Below are 21,364 nucleotides of genomic sequence, written 5' to 3'. Positions count from 1 at the left end.
TTTGTTAGATTTAGTCCGGTTGTCTAGTCTTTGTTTTTTGTTTTTTGTTTTTTATTTGTTTATCCAAGGGTAAAACTTCATTAAACAAACTAGGCAATATAGTACATCAGCTTCTACGCAAGAATCTATAAAAGCGGAGCAGCCATAATGTGACATCGTTAAAATATTACCTTAAAAAAAACTCAAAAGAGGAAAATCCGATTAAGAAAAAAAATTACCATGACTTCTCCCAAAAACAAAACAATAGAGAATAGAAAGGATCTAATTGGTCGCACAGTCCGGTCCACCAGGGTGGAGCCGCCTCCTCCCAAACAAAGCTTTGTTAATTTAGGCAAATTCCCCCAGATCAAACCATTCAAAGAGTAGAATTGCTATGATCGATTAGCATGCATTTCCACGTGTAGATTAACAGATTAAAAAATTGTATTAATTGCTCCAAGAATTTTGAATGATAGGCAGGAAGATATCTTGCATGATTTGAAATGATGCCGAAAGCCAATAATTATCGACCCTTGATTATGTGATGATTAAGCTCGTAATTATATAAAGCAATGGTATGTATAGGACTGGTGGGGTCAACAATTTGGAATTAAGTTTAGAGACAAATCAAAAGATATCTCCATCGTGTCAATTTTTTTTCCTTTTTGGGTACATATTTGGCTTTGTAATAAGGGAACTCATGTCAAATTGTGAGTGAATGGCCAAAAAATGAGGGGACATCTGCATTCAAATCACCACCTCCCCTATGTGTAGACCTATCATGGAGGTGCCCCTCTAAACTCCATGAAAATCCTATTATTTTTTAAGCATTATATGCAATATTAGTTAAAATATAATTCTATATAATCTTGAATTTATAGTATTGCCCCGCCCACGTACCCACCCCACATATTAGCTTCTAGCTCCGCCACTCACCTCCACTACGTTTTTATCCAAAATAGATGCAAGAAGACACAAGAACAGTAAAATCAGAATAGGACATACCAAATTGTGTACGCCAAATCTAAGTCAGTTTGTTTATTTATTTGGTCTTACAATTAAAATAGCTAATAAAGTGGAATAATACTCTCAACATGTCTTAAACGATAACTCAAGCTAGAGACAGAAGATGGTCGGAAAGCAGTGGAAGAAAAATCAAGAAATCATTGAGTGGCACCTACCATTTTGGCTGTGGACTTAATTTGGTAGTTGCATGGGGATCTCGTCCCATCTTTTCGTGCAACTATTTCATCCGACAATTTAATGAGAAAATTGGGAAATGTTGAGCAATATTTAATGTACAATAAAATGCATATATATCACATGCTTTGACTCTCCTCATATATTTTAGTCATTCCTCCTCGTGGTATTCTTACAAAACAGCACATGTTTCTTATATATATATATATATATATATTTTCTTTCAACACTTTTCACTCAAGCCTTGTTGGCTGGTTTTTTAGCTTTTGCTTTTGGCAATCACCCAATTCCAATCACCGGCAATATAATCTCCCGGCGACGGCACGGGCAACGTAAAGCCAATTATTAGAGGTTCTAGCATTTTGTGTATATATATAAGGAAATTGAAATCATTTAAAAATATATAAACAAAAAAAAGATCTTCATTTTGATGTTAATTGATATGCCACCTGCATGTCCAGATAAGCAAGCATATGTCGGTACGTGGCCGTCGACTGATTTGTCGACATATGTTCGGCTACTCTCTTATTCGGAGTTTTAAAGGAATATTCCTCCCTGTATCCTTATGAACTTACAGCTCAGAAAACAAGCCTATGTCTGAGAAACAAACTACTGGTTATCTGATTCTGTCATGCATCCATCAAAACTTTATAATTATTTTTTCTAACTCCTCCCTAAAATTTATCTAAAGAGGTGGTTTAACACTAAAAAAAATCAGCAATAGTTACAATTTTTTTTTGTGACTATTGGCAGCAACAGTCACCTTTGTTGGTGAGTAAGCCCAATAGTAACGCTGCAGTTACGAATTTTGGGTTGGTGATATATGAAGCCGTTACTATTGTTCTTTGTCACGAATTAAACAGCCGTTATTTTTATTTAAGGTTTAAAAATAAGTCGAAGAAGAAACCCAGACTCACCTTAATCCTTATTGCAAGAATGGGCAGTGTAAAGAGCATCTTCAAGGGAGATGTCAAATACCAAACATCAAATTTAAATTTGATGGCTGATGTGGCAATTTGACATCTTACACAGCTTTACACTCCACCCGATATGTCAAATTAAATTATTATTTTATTACATTTTAGTGTTGATTTATTTTTAATTAAAAAGAATACAAAAGAAAAAATAATAAAATATTCATTTGACATCTTGCTTTTGGGATGTCAAAAATAACATATCAATTTTCAGCCTTCATTCCACATCAGCTTTGACACATCGGTTGGAGTGTATGAGATGTTATTTCTAGCTGTTAAATATCTATGTGCCATTCAAACATAAAAGAAGAGCTACTAAGAAGAAGATAAAAACCAACTTTGTGTTTTCGTTTTGCTACTTTGGCCTGGCTTTTGTTTTATTCGTGCATATGAAAAGCTTTAGTTTCTTTAAAATTAAAAAAAAAACTCAAAGTTTGAATTTTTAATACAAAACAACATTGGTAATATTGAAAAGTAGGTGGTAATTGGCCTGGTTTTGGTTTCTCAGTGCATTTTAAAAGCTTTAGCCTTTAGAAAAAATAATAAAACTTTAATTTGAATTGTTTAATATAAAAGCACACCGGGAATGTTGACAACTAAAGGTGGGAGTTATTATTATGAGTTGTAATATTTTATTGTGAACTTAAAAGTGTATTGGGAACTAGAAAAAGTTTAATATTTTATTGATTTGAGTTCAAGTTAGCTTTGTTTTTATTATATTTAATTCAACAATCACCAAAGCAGACCAAGAATGGTGAGGACTAACCCAAATCATTGACCATCCACCTAAATGCAACGAAAACTGATTTTGTTGCTATGAAAACGTGACTATTGCTCACTTTTTTTTAGTGTAAGGAGCTCATTGTAGATGCTTTTAATCATCTATTTTTTTTATAAAAAAAATTTTGGCACTGATTACTGATACTCTTCAATAATATATTGACGCCATTTTTATTTATTTATTTATTTATTTTAAAATAAGATGTCTAATCCTTCGAGAGGAAAATTGTTCATCAATAAATTTTGATGAGAAAAGATATAAGATGTTGACTAAATTTTAACTTTTGCTATCCTCGTAATGACATGCAGGATAACTTTTCCACGTGTCGTTACATTATTGGTCGGAGATAGCAAAATAATACTATCCTGATTACACTAAAGTTTTTCTGAATAAAAAGGCTGATGACAATTAACTAACATAATATTTTTTTTAACTGACTAACATGATATATATTTATAATTTAGAATTGTTATACTTGGAAATTGGAAACCATGTTAAACTTATTATTAAATTGGAAAACAAACAAGTCTCTCTTTAATTATTAAACTTATTTAAATTACAACAACAACAACTAAACAAGAAAAAAGAGACGCTCAATGCAAAATCCTTATTAGCTAGGGAAATTGATTATTGAATTACTTTCTAGTTGTACCATTTTTTTATGATACCCATTTTGACTGCCTCCTCACTGTTGAACCCATAAGGTACTCTTGCTACAACATCTTGAATCATTAACTCTTTCACACTTGAAATGCTTGCATGGTAAACTTGAAACCCTAGGGCTTTGAGTGCATTCATCAATTTAGCATATGGGTAATCTTGATCAGGACACTGAACTCGTATCATGGCTTCTGAGCCCAAAATCTTCACATCCACTTCCAGAGCAGCACCTGCTTTATTATTATTATAACTTGAACTATGATGATCAACTATGGAGCCGGTGCTTTGGCTGCTGTGATGATGATGATGATCAAGATTGCTCACATGACCTACTTTGGGATTTTGGGGTTGTGCATGGATCTTTGCCTCCAATTCCTCAACTTTTTGTTTGAGCTGATTGATGTATGCCACAGCATCAGCAAGCAAAGAGGACCTGTCCATTTTCGACACATTCGGAACAACAGAGCGGAGGACATAGAATCGATGGTTAAGCTTCTCGCGTCTTTGTCTTTCTGCCTCAACATGGGTTGATAATTCTCTACCAGTTCCATGGTTTGATGATCTTCCTCTCTTTTTCAATCGAATGTTTTTTGCATTTTCAGAGGTGAAATTACCAACAGAGTCAGAAGGTGAGTCTGATGATGATCCACCTATATTGACAGGCGTAGCTTCTTTTACACCACATTCTGGACAAAACAAAGATATTAAACATCAACACACAACATGTTTGACAATTTTTTTTTTTGGTCTGAACCATGAGGTGGTCCTGGATGGGCCCCAACTATGGGTGGCACCTTTAAGCCTCAACCACAACCTAGACTAATCCCCACTCACACCGGGTCGGCCCATAAGGGGTAAAGTGTTGGCCAAAGTGGTGACTCCGTACGAGAGCAGGGATCGAGCCCCTGACCTCTCTTAAGGAATGAGAGTGCCGAACCACTCACACCAACCACCTTGGTTTACATGTTTGACAATTTTGAGTAAAATGTCCTACAATAATATATTTTTAAAGTGTTTAAGCTAATAGTGGTAGTGATTAATAATCATACAATCATAAGGGAAATAATTCTTTGGTACTAGGTACTAATTTACTAGGTCATTGTCGGCATTGGGTCAACGTTTTAACTTAATAGTACATATAACCAATCAAATATATACAAAGTACAAGTACTGTAAATTAGTATTTGGTATCAACTTAGGGCTCGTTTGGGAGTGCTTCTTCCCGAAGCGCTTATGCTAGTAGCGCTTATGTCAGTAGCGCTTATGACATAAGCGCTTCTACAAAGAAGCAGTTTGTCGTTTGGATGTCACATTTAAAAGTGCTTTTACACTACATAAAAGCATTTTTGATATTTTGTTGAGTGTTTGGCTAACACAGTAAACTCGCTTTTAAAAGTACTTTAAAAAAAATTTAAAGAATCCCAAAATATTATAATAAACACAGGAAATAAAAATTCATAGGATCCCAAAATAAAAACATGACTTAAAAAAGTATGAAATTCCCAAAATAAATTCATAGAAAATCTAAAATAACAACACAATCTGTAAACATAAGTGAGACTCAAGAGGATATAAAAAAAAAACCTAGAAAAAGTTTGAGGAAAGATAAGGTTTGCAGCAACAGCAAGAAAGGAAATCCAAGTTCCAACAACCAAATTGTCCCCTGCATACTTTGATGTGTAAAAGTTTAGTGGACATGTGGGCGTAATATATGAAATTAAAAAGGAATTGGCAAGAACCACCTCAAAATTTTGAATAACACCGTTGGGAAGCTCGTAAATAAGAACAATACAAGAAGAAAGGAAATGACTTTGCTTTGGTCATCATTAAGAGAAAAAGAGAGAGAAAAAGAAAGAAAAGGAGGGTATTTTGGCATTTAAAAAAATTAAATATGGGTATTTTTGGCATTTTAAAAGTTTCATTAAAGGGAGCCAAGTGCTTCCCTTGTTTTTGTCCTACAGCGCTTTTAAGAAGAAGCACCTCTCAAGTGCTTCTTCCAAAACCACTCCAAGTGCTTTGGATCTCACCCAAAGCGCTTTTGCAATTTTTGCCAAACACCATTTTTAAAAGACAGAAGCGATTTTGCCCATTTAGAAGCGCTTTTCGCTGCTTCAAAAGCACTCCCAAACGAGCCCTTAATCTTTCTCCGTAAAGGAAACTTGTTGCTTAACTTGTCTGGTCAAATCTTTTTGACCTCCTGAAAACATCCCATCCTCCAGGAGAGAAATTAGTACATTGCCGCCACGGCTACCCTGCTTTGAGACCCTGTTATTCTCTGATTCAAAGAGGGATTTGGATAAGTGCACAAGGCCCCAATCTTCTTTGATCACATCCAAAGAAGCAAGTTCAAGTACGCCACATGGAGTTGCAACACAAACCAGAGTTTTGTTGGTGTGTAATCCTTCAGCCGAGTTTTTGGAGCTAAAGGAATTGTGTCTGCTCTGTTTTCATTTCCTTTTAGTTGTTTATTTTTTCTTCAGTTTTATTGTGCACCCTTGGATCACAGTCCAAGTGTTTTAATCTCTAGCATAGGTTTAAATGACATGTGTAAGCATCTAATAGGATGTTAGAACTTGATCTTTTTGTAAATATGGTACAGGGAAGAATATCTCTTTTCCTCTCTCTGCCTAACGATTATAACCAAACAGTGGAACTGATATGAAATACACAAAAGCATTTTTTCATTCTCCAGAGCAACGCTCTCTCTCAATTTTTCTGTGATTTTCTTCTTTGCTCCCAAAATATCCAAAATATGAAATGCTGAAACTAAGAATTCTAACATGGTATCGCGAGCCAGGTTCGATTGCTTGAGCTGGGCGTGAATCTGTGATTGAATCGGAGAAATTGGGTTTTGTTTGAGCTAAACTTGAGCTCATCTGAAGATCGCGATTTCTCAAATCCAATGTCTAATATGGCAGGATCGAGTACCTCTGAGCTGCGAACTCCAATTTTCAATGGAGAAAATTATGAGTTCTAGAGTATCAGAATGAAAACTATTCTGAAATCTCATGGTTTATGGGATCTGGTCGAGAATGGGTTAAGTGACCTAGATCTGAAGAAGGAGAAAGAGGAGGCTGTAGACACTGAGAAGTCTATGGTGGTTCAGACTCTGATGAAGGATGCACGTGCACTTGGATTGATCCAAAGTGCTGTTTCAGATCAGCTATTTCCAAGGATTGTGAATGAGGAAACTTCGAAGGGAGCTTGGGATATTCTGAAGCTGGAATTCAGAGGAGATAAACAGGTACGAAATGTCAAATTGCAAGGGCTGCGTAGGGAATTTGAATATACCCGCGTGAAGGATAGTGAATCTTTATCTGTATATCTGGTTAGGTTGTTTGATATAGTAAATCATATGAAGAGTTATGGTGAGGAACTATCTAGAGAGAGAATTGTCCAGAAGCTATTGTTTAGTTTGCCTAAATCTTATGATTCTATCTGCTCTGTAATTGAACACTCTAAGGACCTTGAAACTCTTGAGGTTCAAGAGGTTGTTGCTTCACTGAAGAGCTTTGAGCTCAGATTGGATAGACACACTGAGAATTCTACAGAAAAAGCCTTCTCTAGTCTGAATGTTGGTAGGAAAAACCCTGAAAATGGAATTGCTTCTGCAGATCAAATACCTCAGAAAAATTGGAAATCCAATGATGGAAACAAAATGGCCTGCAAACATTGTGACAGATTTCATTATGGCAAATGTTGGTATGAAGGGAAACCTAAATGCCATGGTTGTGGGAAGCCTGGACATATGATCAGAGATTGCTATGGACACAAGAATGTGCAGAGAGTGAATTATGCAAATCAGGAGGAAGATTGTGGCACTTTGTTTTATGTGTGTAATGCTGCAACTGATGTGAAGGTAAATCACTCTTGGTATATTGACAGTGGTTGTAGTAACCACATGACAGGAGATGAGGGACTTTTGGTCAATATTCAAAGGAATTTGAGCTCTAAGGTGAAGATGGGAACTGGAGAAGTGGTCCCAGTTGCTGGAAAAGGGACCTTGGTGATAAAAACTAAGTTAGGCAAGAAGCACATTCATGAAGTAATGCTTGTACCTGGCCTTGAAGAAAATCTGCTTAGTGTTGGGCAAATGATGGAACATGGCTATCACCTTGTGTTTGGAGGAAATGTGGTGAGTGTTTATGACAATCAGTCACTAGAAAATCTGATTGTGAAGGTGCAGATGACAAATAACCGATGCTTTCCATTGACAATGATGCCTGCGAGTGAGTTGGTCCTAAAAGCAAGTGTCACACATTGCTTGCAGACATGGCATAAGAGGCTGGGGCATTTAAATGAAAGAAGTATAAAATTGCTTGAGAATCAAGGGATGGTTCATGGCTTACCTCACTTGGAGTAGAAGTCAGTTGTATGTGATGGTTGTATGCTTGGAAAACAGCATAGGGATTCTTTCCCTTTGGAATCCACTTGGAAAGCTTCAAACCCTTTGGAATTGGTTCACACAGACATCTGTGGACCAATGAAAACAGAATCACTATCTGGAAACAGGTACTTTCTACTGTTTACAGATGATTTTACTAGAATGTCATGGGTGTACTTCATCAGAAATAAGTCAAGTGCATTGGAATGTTTTAGAAAATTCAAAGCTATGACTGAGCTGCAAAGTGGGTATAAGATAAAAGGCTTGAGAAGTGACAGGGGTGGAGAGTTTCTATCTGGAGAATTCAACAAGTTTTGTGAGGAATCTGGTATTCAAAGGCAGCTAACTATGGCATATTCTCCACAGCAAAATGAAGTGGCCGAGAGGAAGAACAGGACAGTAGTGGAAATGGCCAAGTCCATGTTGCATGAGAAAGGTGTTCCCTATGAGTTTTGGGCAGAAGCTGTAAATACAGCAGTCTATTTGCTGAATAGATGTCCTACCAAGGCTCTTAACAAGATAACACCATTTGAAGCTTATACTGGCAGAAAACCAGGAATTGCACATTTAAAAATATTTGGATCTCCTTGTCATGTGTTTATTCCTTCAGCATTGAGGCATAAGCTTGAAGAAAACAGTCACAAGTGTATTTTTGTAGGCTATGGTCTCTGTGAAAAGGGATATAGGCTGTTTGATCCAAGTACTAGGAAGATAATTCTGTCCAGAGATGTGCAATTTGATGAATATGGCTTATGGAACTGGGAAAATACAAATGAAGAAGAGATGGTAGTCCCTTTGCCTACTGAGAATCAAAGCTGTGAACCAAGTCAAAGCTTGGATACACCACTGCAAATGGATGAAGAAGTCACATTACAAGCTTAACCAAGTCAAAGCTTGGATACACAAACTCAAATAGTTGAAGATACCACTCTGCAAGATGAAGGCATAGGTGAAAGTTCTCAATTCTTTGATCACACACCAAAGAAATGGAGAAGTGTAAGTGAAATCATGGCTAAGTGTAATGTGTGTATTGTGGAACCTGAAAATTATGAAGATGCAGCTCAAGATGAGTCATGGAGAAAGGCAATGGAAGCTGAACTGGAAATGATAGAAAAAAATGACACTTGGAAACTTGTCGAGAGACCATTTGCTAAACCTGTGATTGGTGTTAAGTGGGTCTACAAGACTAAACTGAATCTAGATGGTACTGTGCAGAAAAACAAGGCTCGTTTAGTGGCTAAAGGCTACTCACAAAAGCCCGGTATTGATTACAATGAGACTTTTGCCCCTGTGGCAAGGCTAGACACCATTAGGACCTTGATTGCTCTTGCTGCACATAAGGAATGGAGCTTGTATCAACTAGATGTGAAATCTGCATTTCTTAATGGAGTTTTAAAGGAGGAAGTATATGTGGAGCAACCACAAGGATTTGTAAAGAAGGATGAGGAAACAAAGGTATACAAGTTACACAAAGCTTTGTATGGTTTGAAGCAAGCACCAAGAGCTTGGTATGACGAGATTGATGCCTATTTCAACAAGGCTGGTTTCAAGAAAAGTCCAAGTGAGGCAACTTTATATGTTAAGGCAGAAGGTTCAGATGTTCTTATTGTTTCTCTATATGTTGATGACATAGTGTACACGGGTAGCAGCTCTCAAATGATTGAAGAATTTAGGAGAGATATGATGGAACACTATGAGATGACAGATTTGGGAGTATTACACCATTTTCTTGGAATGGGGGTGATACAGTCTAAACAAAGCATTTTCTTGCATCAGAAGAAGTATGGACAGAAGCTGGTTGAAAAATTTGGTTTGAAAGATTGCAAAATAGTGGCTACACCACTTGCAATGAATGAGAAGTTAAGTAAGAATGATGGAAGTGAGGCTGCAGATGAAGGAGAATATAGACAGATTGTGGGCAGCTTGCTCTACTTGACTGCAACTAGGCCTGACACAATGTTTGCAGCTAGCCTCTTGGCAAGATTCATGCACAATCCCACCAAGAAACACATGGGAACTGCTAAAAGGGTATTGAGATACATTCAAGGAACAATAGACTTTGGAATTGTATTTGAGAAGGGAAAAGAAACTACTCTTATTGGCTATTATGATAGTGACTGGGCAGGAAGTGAAGATGACATGAGGAGTACCTCAGGGTATGCTTTTACTATGGGATCGGGAGTGTTTTCGTGGGCTTCAATTAAGCAAAATACAGTTGCTTTGTCTACAGCAGAGGCAGAATATATAAGTGCTGCAGAGGCTACTTCTCAAGCAAAGTGGCTGAGATTTGTACTTGAAGATTTTGGAGAAGAACATATTGAAGGAACACAGATAATGTGTGATAACACATCAGCAATTGCTATGGCAAAGAACCCTGTTTTCCACCAGAAGTCAAGGCACATTAACAGAAAGTTTCATTTCATTCGAGAAGCAATTCAAGCCAAGGAGATAGAATTTGTCTACTGTAGAACTGAGGAGCAAATTGCAGATATTCTGACTAAAGCTTTGCCTAAGGACAGGTTTGCATACTTAAGGGAATTACTTGGTGTTAAGTCGGCTAAATGATTAGAAGGGAATGTTGGTGTGTAATCCTTCAGCCGAGTTTTTGGAGCTAAAGGAATTGTGTCTGCTCTGTTTTCATTTCCTTTTAGTTGTTTATTTTTTCTTCAGTTTTATTGTGCACCCTTGGATCACAGTCCAAGTGTTTTAATCTCTAGCATAGGTTTAAATGACATGTGTAAGCATCTAATAGGATGCTAGAACTTGAGCTTTTTGTAAATATGGTACAGGGAAGAATATCTCTTTTCCTCTCTCTGCCTAACGATTATAACCAAACAGTGGAACAGATATGAAATACACAGAAGCATTTTTTCATTCTCCAGAGCAACGCTCTCTCTCAATTTTTCTGTGATTTTCTTCTTTGCTCCCAAAATATCCAAAATATGAAATGCTGAAACTAAGAATTCTAACAAGTTTGAATTCCATGCATTCTAGCTTCTTTCACTCTCTCACACTCATAAAACTGAAGCTCATGGTCACCTGCAAGCCAAACAAAACCACCAGAGCAAAACGCACGGCCCGGAATACTATTATTACCATGGCCTGCAGCAAATGATTGGGTTAAAGAAACAGTGTAAAAGTAAAACCACTCAGAATCAGTCACATCTCCAACTCCATGATCAACAAGCCTCATGTCCAAGTCCACCATGTCTTCATGGAAAAGAACATCAACTTCTCTGTTATTCTCCTTCTTTCTCTCCACATTGCTGAACCCAAATTTGGGTTGGTAATTACTGGTCATTTTGTTGCTTCTTTTGGATGCAAAGTCCCTTGAGCTTTTGAAATGGCCACCAGCCCATGACAAAACAACTTGGTCATTGCTGTCTTTGGAGGCTTGCCAGAAAATCGAATACGCCCACCATTCAGGCCTGTTTTGAACTATGAATTGGAGACGCTGTTGAAATGTGGCTGAGTTTTCTTCACAAAAATTGGGTGAAGAACATGGGGAGATAATGTCTTCCATAGCTTATTTTTTGTAGCAAGTATAAAAAAGCAAGTGGGAATTAGGAGCAAGAGAGACAGAGAAATGAAGAAGCTGTGGAACAAGTACCCTGTGAATTCTGATTATTGAATATGGGAATTAATTAATAAACGAAATCTATCTGTACGGTTTGGAGGTTTTTACTTTTTATTTTTTGCTTTTTGGAAAATAAGGAACCTAAATGTGCTTGGACCTGTATGCTTGTTGTGTTGTTTGGAATTGTTTTTGTGAATTTAGACGACTGCTATAATAATGCTCCACGTGATAAACAGTGGGCACAATGGAGACTATGAATGTGTGGCTCCAATTTTGGAGAAATACTTTGCTCCTTAATTGTGTATCTGTTCAAATTTCAGTGAGACGGATCAGCATCCACAATTAGCAACACCGATATTGTCTCCAACTTAGTCACCTACAAAGCCTAGTACATATGGGGTTTTATCACAAAATGACTTGGTAAACCACTCATTATAGATTGTATTTTATTTAGTCAAGTTTTCAATGTGGGACTTATATTCTTCAACATGTTTAAGTGACAGTATTTTGGTATCATACAATATAACTTCTTCGGTTCAAGAGGTTTCATAGATTTTATATTGGTTAGCCTAATCACAATATGTTAATTAATGAAAAATTCTCAAGTTGGATTCACAATAAATATATATATGTATGATGAATTTGATAATTATAATTAGCGTAGTCCAGTGTAAAAACTTCTTTCTAAAGATAATGTTCTTTGTGAAGGGGGCCATGACTAAGATTGTACCTACCAATATTGGACTATGAAGTCCTTACCCTTGTACCTACCAATATTGGAAAAAGACTTCACGCCTGCGTTGTTGGTCGTTTGGGTAACACCCCACCCCACCCCCCCCCCCACACACCCGGCGCATCCTATACTCCCAAAATAATAAATCTTGTTTTCTTTTGGCTAACCAACAAGAATTAACAAATAAAGAAAATAAAATTGTATCTACCTTTCTTCCTCGTGTCTGCAAGCCACCTCCAACTAACAAAATTTGTTAGTTGAACTCCATATGTTAGGCTCTGTGGTCCGAAGGAGGAGACAAATGTAAGGCTTCACATCCACTCCATATGTGAACCGTCATTCATCTTGTCCCGTCATATGGATGCGGCGTCCCACGGTTTTGTTTAGTGCCATGATTATAAATTATAATGTCCTTTAAGTTCTGTTTATCAAGTAATTATAATTATAGTACTGGAATATTGTTATACGATATAATCCGCTCTTATAAAAATAAATTATACCACATAATCGTATTCAATTATTCTTTATTCTCGTATCAAACACATATACAATATATAGTAAATTGAGCTTAAATCCATAAAATTCATTTTTAATCACCTACAATCCTTTCCTTTATTTTTCTATTTAAAATACCCAAAATTTTCAAATAAAACCCAATGACTAGGATCCAAGTAAGCAAGTTACCTAATCTGGCTTAAAATTTGATTTATTCTATTTTTTGGATTCCAAAACTACCCCTATTTACAAGTTAACGTGTTATGTGGGGGTGTAACTAATGACACATGTTGAATTTGGAAAGATCTTCAAATGGTTCTAATGGATGCATGAATTAATTTAGAAACTTATTTGAAATTAAATATTAAATTCAACATTAACGTATTAGTAACGTTTTGGTTTGTTTAATAAATTTTGTTGTTGTTTTCCTTTTATGAATTATACTACTAGTAGTAATCTATTTTATTATAGTTTTATGAATAATAGTGTACATTCTAATTATGTTGAAAAATATTTTGATAATCTATTTATTGTTTGTTTTATGAAAAACATTTTTTTTTTTAAATGAACCTATTTTTTCTCTAAATAATGTACCTATTTTTTTTTTTAATCTAAATAATGCACCCTTTTTTCTCTGAATAAAGTACCTATTATTTGTTTTATGATTTTTTTTTAAATGAACCTATTTTCTCTCTCCAAATAATGTACCAATTTTTTTCCTCTAATAATATACTATTTTTTTAAATGAACCTATTTTTCCTCTCCAAGTAATGTACCCATACACAGTGGCGGACCTGTGCAGGCGCAAGGAGGTGCACCTGCACCTCCGGTCGCCGGAAAAGTCCATTAGAGCAGCTGGAGTTGCACCTCTGCTCCAGACCATTGATGCATAGAAGCTGTTCGACGAAATGCCCAAGAGAACTTGCGTTGCTGTTGTGCGCGCTGCGCGCAGCGCACGCGTGCTCCTGTTATTTTTTACTAAAAGCAAGAGTGTAGCCGAGCGGCTATACGCTGTAAACATTCAGCGCGTACAGCTCGCGCACGCTCCTTTTTTTTTTACCAAAAGCAAGAGTTTAGCCAAGCGGCTATACGCTGTAAACATTCGAATTTACTAAAGTAGGTGGATTTGAAAAAACGCCTTTCAGCATGTGAAGAAGCAAGGACGATTTTGGGCTGTGGGCTTTCGGGCTTTTTTTTGGGCTTTTCAAAGGGCCTTTCAAAGGGCTTCTTTGGGTTTTAATTGGGTATTTTCTTTATTCAATTAGGTTTTGAGAATTCCTTAATTAAGTAGGATTAGCAATTCTCTCTATAAAAGACCAATTTAACATCACCCAATTTCATCAAAGTGTGTATTTACTGATCTAGCAGAAAAATTGGGTTTTGATTGGGTTTTTGTAATTCCTCACTTAATTGAGTTTTTGTATTTCAATTAAAACCCAATTAAGTTTTCTTTATTTAATTGGGTTTTGGGAATTCATTATTTAAGTGGGATTGAGAATTCTCTTTATAAAGGATCAATTTAACATCACCCAATTTCATCAAAGTGTGTATGCATCACAAGAATCCTACGTTTTTCTTTTCCTTCTTGAGTACGCCAATCCAAAGTAAGTCAGATGTATATATATATTTTCTTGAGCAAACGCCGATTTTGTTTATTCTTTTTTTAATAATTTTTTTTTGCTTATTTAGCTCTCCATGTATTAGTAAGATCAATAGCAAACTCGAGGAACAATTGTAGGTTAATTGTAATGTTATTTTTTTTTCAATTAATTATGAATAACATTAGTATTGTTTAAATTATAAAGATTTTTAGTAGTCTTCTTTTCTTTTTTTTTTTTTTTGGGATTTCTTAGCTTTTAAAATTTGCACCTCCACTGAAAAATTCCTGGGTCCGCCGCTGCCCATACACATTTATAGGTATACCGTATACTATAAAAAAAATTTACCTATGGGTAAATAATGTACCTATATTTTCTATAAATTATTGTGTACTTATTTTTAATTTATGAAAAATGTACAGAAATTTCAATTACAAAGTAACTTACTTAGTTTTTTTTTTAAAAAAATTTGGTAAATAATATACCTATATTTTATTTAAATAATATATTTATATTTTATACGTATATATTTATATTTATATTTTTCATAGGTACATTATTGGATATGTAATTTACAGATATTTTTTTTGGTTTGCAATTTTAGGGGGGCGATATGTGAGAGGGTATGACAACCAAAAGAAATGGGGTGATTGATATGCTATTAATAGGGAGTATTAATTACAATTATGACAGTTAATGAAATACTTGAAATAAATTATAAATAAAGAGTGCTGCTAAACGAACCATAAAATTAACTGAATGTACCATACTACCAAACTATTTATTGAAGTACTAAGTTACCATAATATAAAATGACCAAAAATATATATATTTAATTGTGAAACAAATGTAATTTTAATAAGTACACCCTATTCACCATCTTCAACCATAGTCAAAGAAATGTTGTCACATATTGATTATAGTATGCAACTATTAAAAGAAAAATAACAAAAAGAAAAAAAAAAAAACAGAAACCCCATCACCTTGGCTTCATTTATACTTAATTTAAAGAGAGTACGACATTTATCTTCCATGTGAACACACCCTAAACCCTGAACACACCCAGGCAAGTCAAAGAGCATGATGACATGAATTTGGCTCATATAAGTAGGAAAGCTCTTTGATTGATCGAGATGGGAAATGACATTGTCTTGGAGTTAGTTGACATGATGATAAAAGAATATAAGTGCTAGCCCACTTGATGTACGATGATCAAGATGATACTTTGGGGTTACGGCAGGGGGTGTGGAGGCGATTGTGGGAGGAGGGGGAGAGTGGGGGACTGGGTAGGTTTTATCATATTTTAGTTTTATGAATAAATATTTTCAATTATTTAATTTGTATAAGGTGTATTACGAGTATTTTTGGTAGTTAAATAGGGTGTACTTAGTTAATTTTATATTTTAATTTAAATATGATGGTGTATTTAGATCTTAGGGTGTGTGCTCAATTAATTTTAAAGTTCGTTTAGCAACACTCTAAATAAAATATGAAATTTGATGGCAATGATGTAAAAACATAGGAATACTACGACCTCTTATATTCTATTAATCATTTAAATTTGAAATTGGGTTTTACACATAAATTTATAGAGTAATAAGTATATGTCTAGGAAATAAAAAATGTAAGGATCTATATTGAACAAGTCGTATAATATATATTATCCTGCGAAATAATCATGCAAGTCTCACATTGATTTCTCCATTAATTGCAAATCTGACAACATATGCAGTGCACATGCATGACACCTCACACACTTGAACACACTCATTGCATTTATACATGTATAAAAAAATAAATGCATGGATTGGATGCATATGGCATTTTATCAATGCCAGTTATCTTTCACGAGGTACAAATATTGCGTACACCAAAATCTCAGATAAATAAATTATTACTGAAAAACTTTGCAGGGAGACACGATCCCTCAGGCATGTCCTTTTCCAGCAGGTACCACGTTTTTCCGCGTGTATAAAAGCAAAGGGCTTTTGGTGATCTTATCTCGCTTATATCATATGAAATTTTATTTTAATATTTCTTTACTTGTCACAGCCCCCACGATTTTGGGAGTCTGTGCCACTATATTTTTAAAATGTTCTATATGTGACTTATTTGAAAGTTGTCTGCCAGGAAAATTGGGCATTGCATATTGTTCATATTTTAATCCGGTAGGGTATATATCATATCATTGACGGGGCCCCTAACCATAACAAAACTAATGCTATGACAATTCATTTGATTTGTTTTTTTTTTCTTTCAAAGCAAGCGATATTTCATTGAACTCGATAGCAAAACAATAAGAGATATTTAGTTAAAGACCCATTCTTAGCACTAAAACTATAAATAAACCTTAGACCATTTAATTTCTATAAATAAACCCAAAAAAAACCCAAAAAAATGACAATTGGCCATATTGAATTTAATTTTGATTATTAAATTACTTTGATGTCCTATTGAGTATTTTGGGCTTGTTTATATGTTAAAAGCTTTTTTGTTATGTTTTAAATGGATTTTGGGTGTGTTTCTAAAGTCCATTTCATATAGGGTATTTTTATAATTTGGGCTCCTATATTGGGTATATTAGTGAATCTCCCAAACAATAATGTCACCGTCACAAATGTGTCCTTATTAAAACTGACCTCAAGAAAATCACATAGGAAAAAACTTCAAGGACCACCGCATTTCTAGGCACAGTTATTATGATATAATAAAATTTAAACATTTCTATGTTAGTTGCAGCTATATAATACCGACATGCAATGTCCTATTTAAATATGGTCCCGGGAAAATTACAAAGAGGTCGATTACTTGAATGATTAGCTCTGTCTAGAAAGAAACTTTGTCGGGGCACGCATTTGCCACGTGTGAGATTAATGCAATAATGCAGAAGCTTAATTTTCTGATTCTGCTAAGAGGTCGTTTGTGGGCATGCATTTAGCACATGTTTGTGTGCTTAATTAAATATTCTGAGGCTTAATTGTTTCCTTGTAGAACGGATTAAAATTTGTTTATGTCCCAGCGATTTTGAATTAACACACACGTCACAGCCAAATAACTATTATGGAGATCGCGGAAGGAATATGCTGTAGTGATCGGCACTACATGTTAATAGTTTAGTTTGTATGGGACTGAGGTGGGAAGTAACCCTAAACAACAAATTACCACAAGGTCTTTTCAAATTAAAATTAGTACAAGAATGGTTCTCTATAAATGTGGCTGTGGATTTAATTAATATGGTAGTTGCATGGGGGATCTCGTACCATCCTTTGGTGCAAGTAGGTTCTGGACGGTATGGGAAAGGAGCCAGGTAGGTCCTTATACAAAAAATGTAATGAGAGAGAAATTGGAAAATGTTTATAACTAGCTACAGCACAATTCATCATGAGAACACATATATACATATCTATATAGCCACAGTACAAAATGCACATGCAACATGTTGATATTAAAATAATAGAAATAACAAAGAAAACGGAAGGAGATAGTCAAGATTTGGTGTTAGTGTTATTTTATGGTGTATATATATATATATATATATATATATATATATATATATATATATATATATATATATATATATATATATATATAGTTATATAATTATTTTCTCATTCGGATGTCCGCAAATTATTATCGTGCGGATGCCATTGTAAATAGAAAGGCAAACATGAAAGGGTAGTAGAAAATACATTGCACGATAATAACGTTTAGACATCTGCATAAGAGAATTTCTGTGTATATATATATATTGGCACACAAACCAGAAGGTTAAATTTTTGTCTTATAGTTGTTTGTTCTATACTAATTTTCAACCAATGTTCTTGCTATCTCCAATGGTGGGTGCTAAACCCATCTAAGATGGCATATATGCAGAACATGTACCATCCAAGTTTTTGGTTGATTCATGTTTGGCTGGCTCGTGCATATATGCAGAACATGTACCATCCAAGTTTTTGGTTGATTTTGGTTGATTCATGTTTGGCTGGCTCGTGCATATATGCAGAACATATACCATCCAAGTTTTTGGTTGATTCATGTTTAGCTGGCTCGTTCGTATGATTAAAACTAGAGCTGGGCATTTAGATCAGTAACCTGGTCAAACTACCCAAACCAAATCGATGATTTGGGTTGGTTTGGTTTTTTTTGTCATCGGTTTGAACTCAAATCAAACCAAAATATATGGTTCAATGTACAGTTTGCAATATCCAAAACCACGGTTTAACCAAACCAAACCAGTGGTATTAAAAAAACACTATATATAATATTATTATAAGAAATATATATATAATACATAGTTTAAAGAAGTAAAAAAATAATATATATATATATATATATATATATATATATCTTTTTCTTCTCTCTCCATCTCTCCGTCTGTCTTGTCTCTATCAGTCCCTCTTTCTCTATTTTTTCCTACTTCTTACGTCTCCTCGTCTCCCTTTTTTTTTTTTTCCTTCTTCTTCTTCTTCTTCTTCTTCTTCTTCTTCTCCTTCCTCTCTCTCTCTCTCTCTCTCTCTCTCTCTCTCTCTCTCTCTCTCTCTCTCTCTCTCTCTCTCTCTCTCTCTCTCTCTCTCTCTCTCTCTCTCTCTCTCTCTCTAAGAAAGCCAAAAAACCCAAATCGAACCAAACCAACCTACTAAGTCCAGTTAGCCGAAGTGGTCGGTTTTCATCAATTATGATTTGATTTCAGTTTTCAAAATAGCCAAACCGAGGCCTATGGTTCGGTGTTCAAATTGAGCCCAAAACCGAACCAACCCAGACCAAGCCCACCACTAGTTAAAACATTTAACGTTACGTTTATTCCACTAGAGATGTAAATGAAGATGCAAAAACTAATTTGGTACCCCAATTTTAGCACCTCTCTAGGTGAGAGAAACTCTCATGCAACGGCGATAGCACTTTTTGATATCCCCAATCAATAACGAAACAGTGCTATCCCCATTATAGGTAAGTTTTTTTTTCCACTCGAGATACTCTTAATTTTCACACCCCTGGTGCTTATTTGACTTCACTTAAGTGAGGAATTGAGTAAGCTTCTTAATTAATTTTCACACTCCAAGTGGTGATTTGACTTCACTTGAGAGAGGAATTGAGTAGGCTTTGAAATAAGTGCACATATAAAACTCATTCGAACAAGTAATGATTATGAGGCAAAATTGTCCACAGAACGTGAAACTTAAAGAAGAAGAAAAATTACAGACCTAGACAAAAGTAAACAATTGCAACTGAGATATTTGATTAACTTGGGGCTTGTTTCATAATTATTTCAGTTTTTAGTCTTTATTTTTATAAAATACCACTTATTTGGTAACTAATTTCAGTTTTTTAAAATGAAAAGTGAAAAGTAAACAAAAGTTGTATGGTAACTGATTTCAGTTTTATGTGGGACTTGGAAATGAAATTATTTGGGGTCAAATTGTGAATTTGAGATCACATAATGAAAGTACATGTGACAAAGAGTTCGTAATATTTTTAAGTGATTTTTTTGGAATTAGGATGAATTTTTGGTGAATTTTGGATCTAGAGGTCCCTAGGCTTGGACTGGGTCTATGGGCGAATGCAAGAATCGAGCGGTCGAGTCCAAATCAAGAAGTCTCAATATTGATTGTTGGTAACTGGAGTGCATTTAAGGTATTGTGATGTAAAAGTAGTGAATAAAAAGGAGGGCGAAAAAATGAAAATGAACTACTTTCAAATTGTTTTTAAAATTCAAGGTGATTTTGAAAACCATATTTCACTTTTTTGAAAGCCGAAAATGAAATCATTTACCAAACATGTTTTCAGTTTAAAAAAAATGAAAATGAAAATGAAAACTGAAATGGTTATCAAACAACCTCTTAGGTATACACCAAATAATAATTAGGCATAGAATCTATAGATGATCAAGATGACACGAGAAACACACTAGGCCTCGTTCAACCCCACACTCACGAGTTGGCTAAATTAACTAGACCCACATTCCCCTAATCTCAAATTATAAGCTTGAGAGAATTTTAAGTAGCACCAATCACAGGCCTGCAATCACAATATTGTGAGCTATCCAATTGGTGTGTTTTATCTTTAATCCAGTGCTGCTAATGAGAATTTAAACTTTTTTTTCTCCATGGCTAGACTCTCCACTTTGGTGTTGTGATAATCCACCTGAATTACACCATGTATTTTTTTATCATTGTGACGGGGTTGAATTCCAGATATGGATCAGCATAGCAATCAACTGGTTGATGATGATTATTAGATCACTTATCTTGTGGAAGAGTGATGATGATTCTTTTTAAAGATAATGGACTCGGTTATTCGGTAGCTTGGTTGTCTGCTGGTAGATTCCGATCACACATTTAACCAACTAGCACTGCTAAAAAACTGGGCTAAAAGCACAACTTGCATTTGTGCTCTTTATGTCAAACAATACGGATAATCGTGTTATGTGACGATGCCCACGGTGCAATTACTTTAAAGTAGTCAGTGTACTCTATAGCAGTTTTCATTGATTATAAAGTACAAATGTGGTACTTTGTGGCAAAGTATTTAGAGAACGAATGAACCATTTATGCTTTTTTATTTTGACAAATGACTCAAGTGTCAGATTAACTGATTTTTACATGTGTGAGCTGAGTACGGTTTCAGAATCGTGCTCAATAGGGTATATATTTCTTATAAAAAATATAAACACAATTTGGAAACCGTGCTCAATGCCAATTGTTTAAATAAATAAATAAAAAGTTTTTTTTTTTATAATTGCAAATAGTCCCTCAGGTTTGTGAAATTATCGTCTTTCGTTCTTAATGTTTTTTTGTGATATTAATGGTTTTTAAGGTTATACTCCACACATCAAAATGGTCCATGCCGTTAACTTCCGTCAAATTTTCTGTTAAAAAGCTGGCATGGCATATATGTGGGCCACACATCCAATAATATATAGCCACATGGCTTTAAATAAAATATTAATATATTTAAATAAAGTACGTTACTAAAAAAGGATCACC

The 21,364-nt window shown here is 35.0% G+C and overlaps 1 pseudogene; it reads right to left on the bottom strand.

Annotated features, from left to right (window-relative positions):
- Positions 1 to 3,576: 3,576 nt before the first annotated feature.
- On the bottom strand, positions 3,577 to 11,577 carry LOC110758873 (transcription factor bHLH14-like; annotated as a pseudogene).
- Between the last annotated feature and the right edge of the window lie 9,787 nt (positions 11,578 to 21,364).

Source organism: Prunus avium, chromosome 5 (genome assembly GCF_965620075.1).
Source record: "Prunus avium chromosome 5, drPruAviu1.hap1.1, whole genome shotgun sequence".
NCBI lineage: Eukaryota > Viridiplantae > Streptophyta > Magnoliopsida > Rosales > Rosaceae > Prunus > Prunus avium.
The sequence above is the reverse complement of the archived record's forward strand: the minus strand, read 5'-3'. Positions and strand labels throughout refer to the sequence as shown.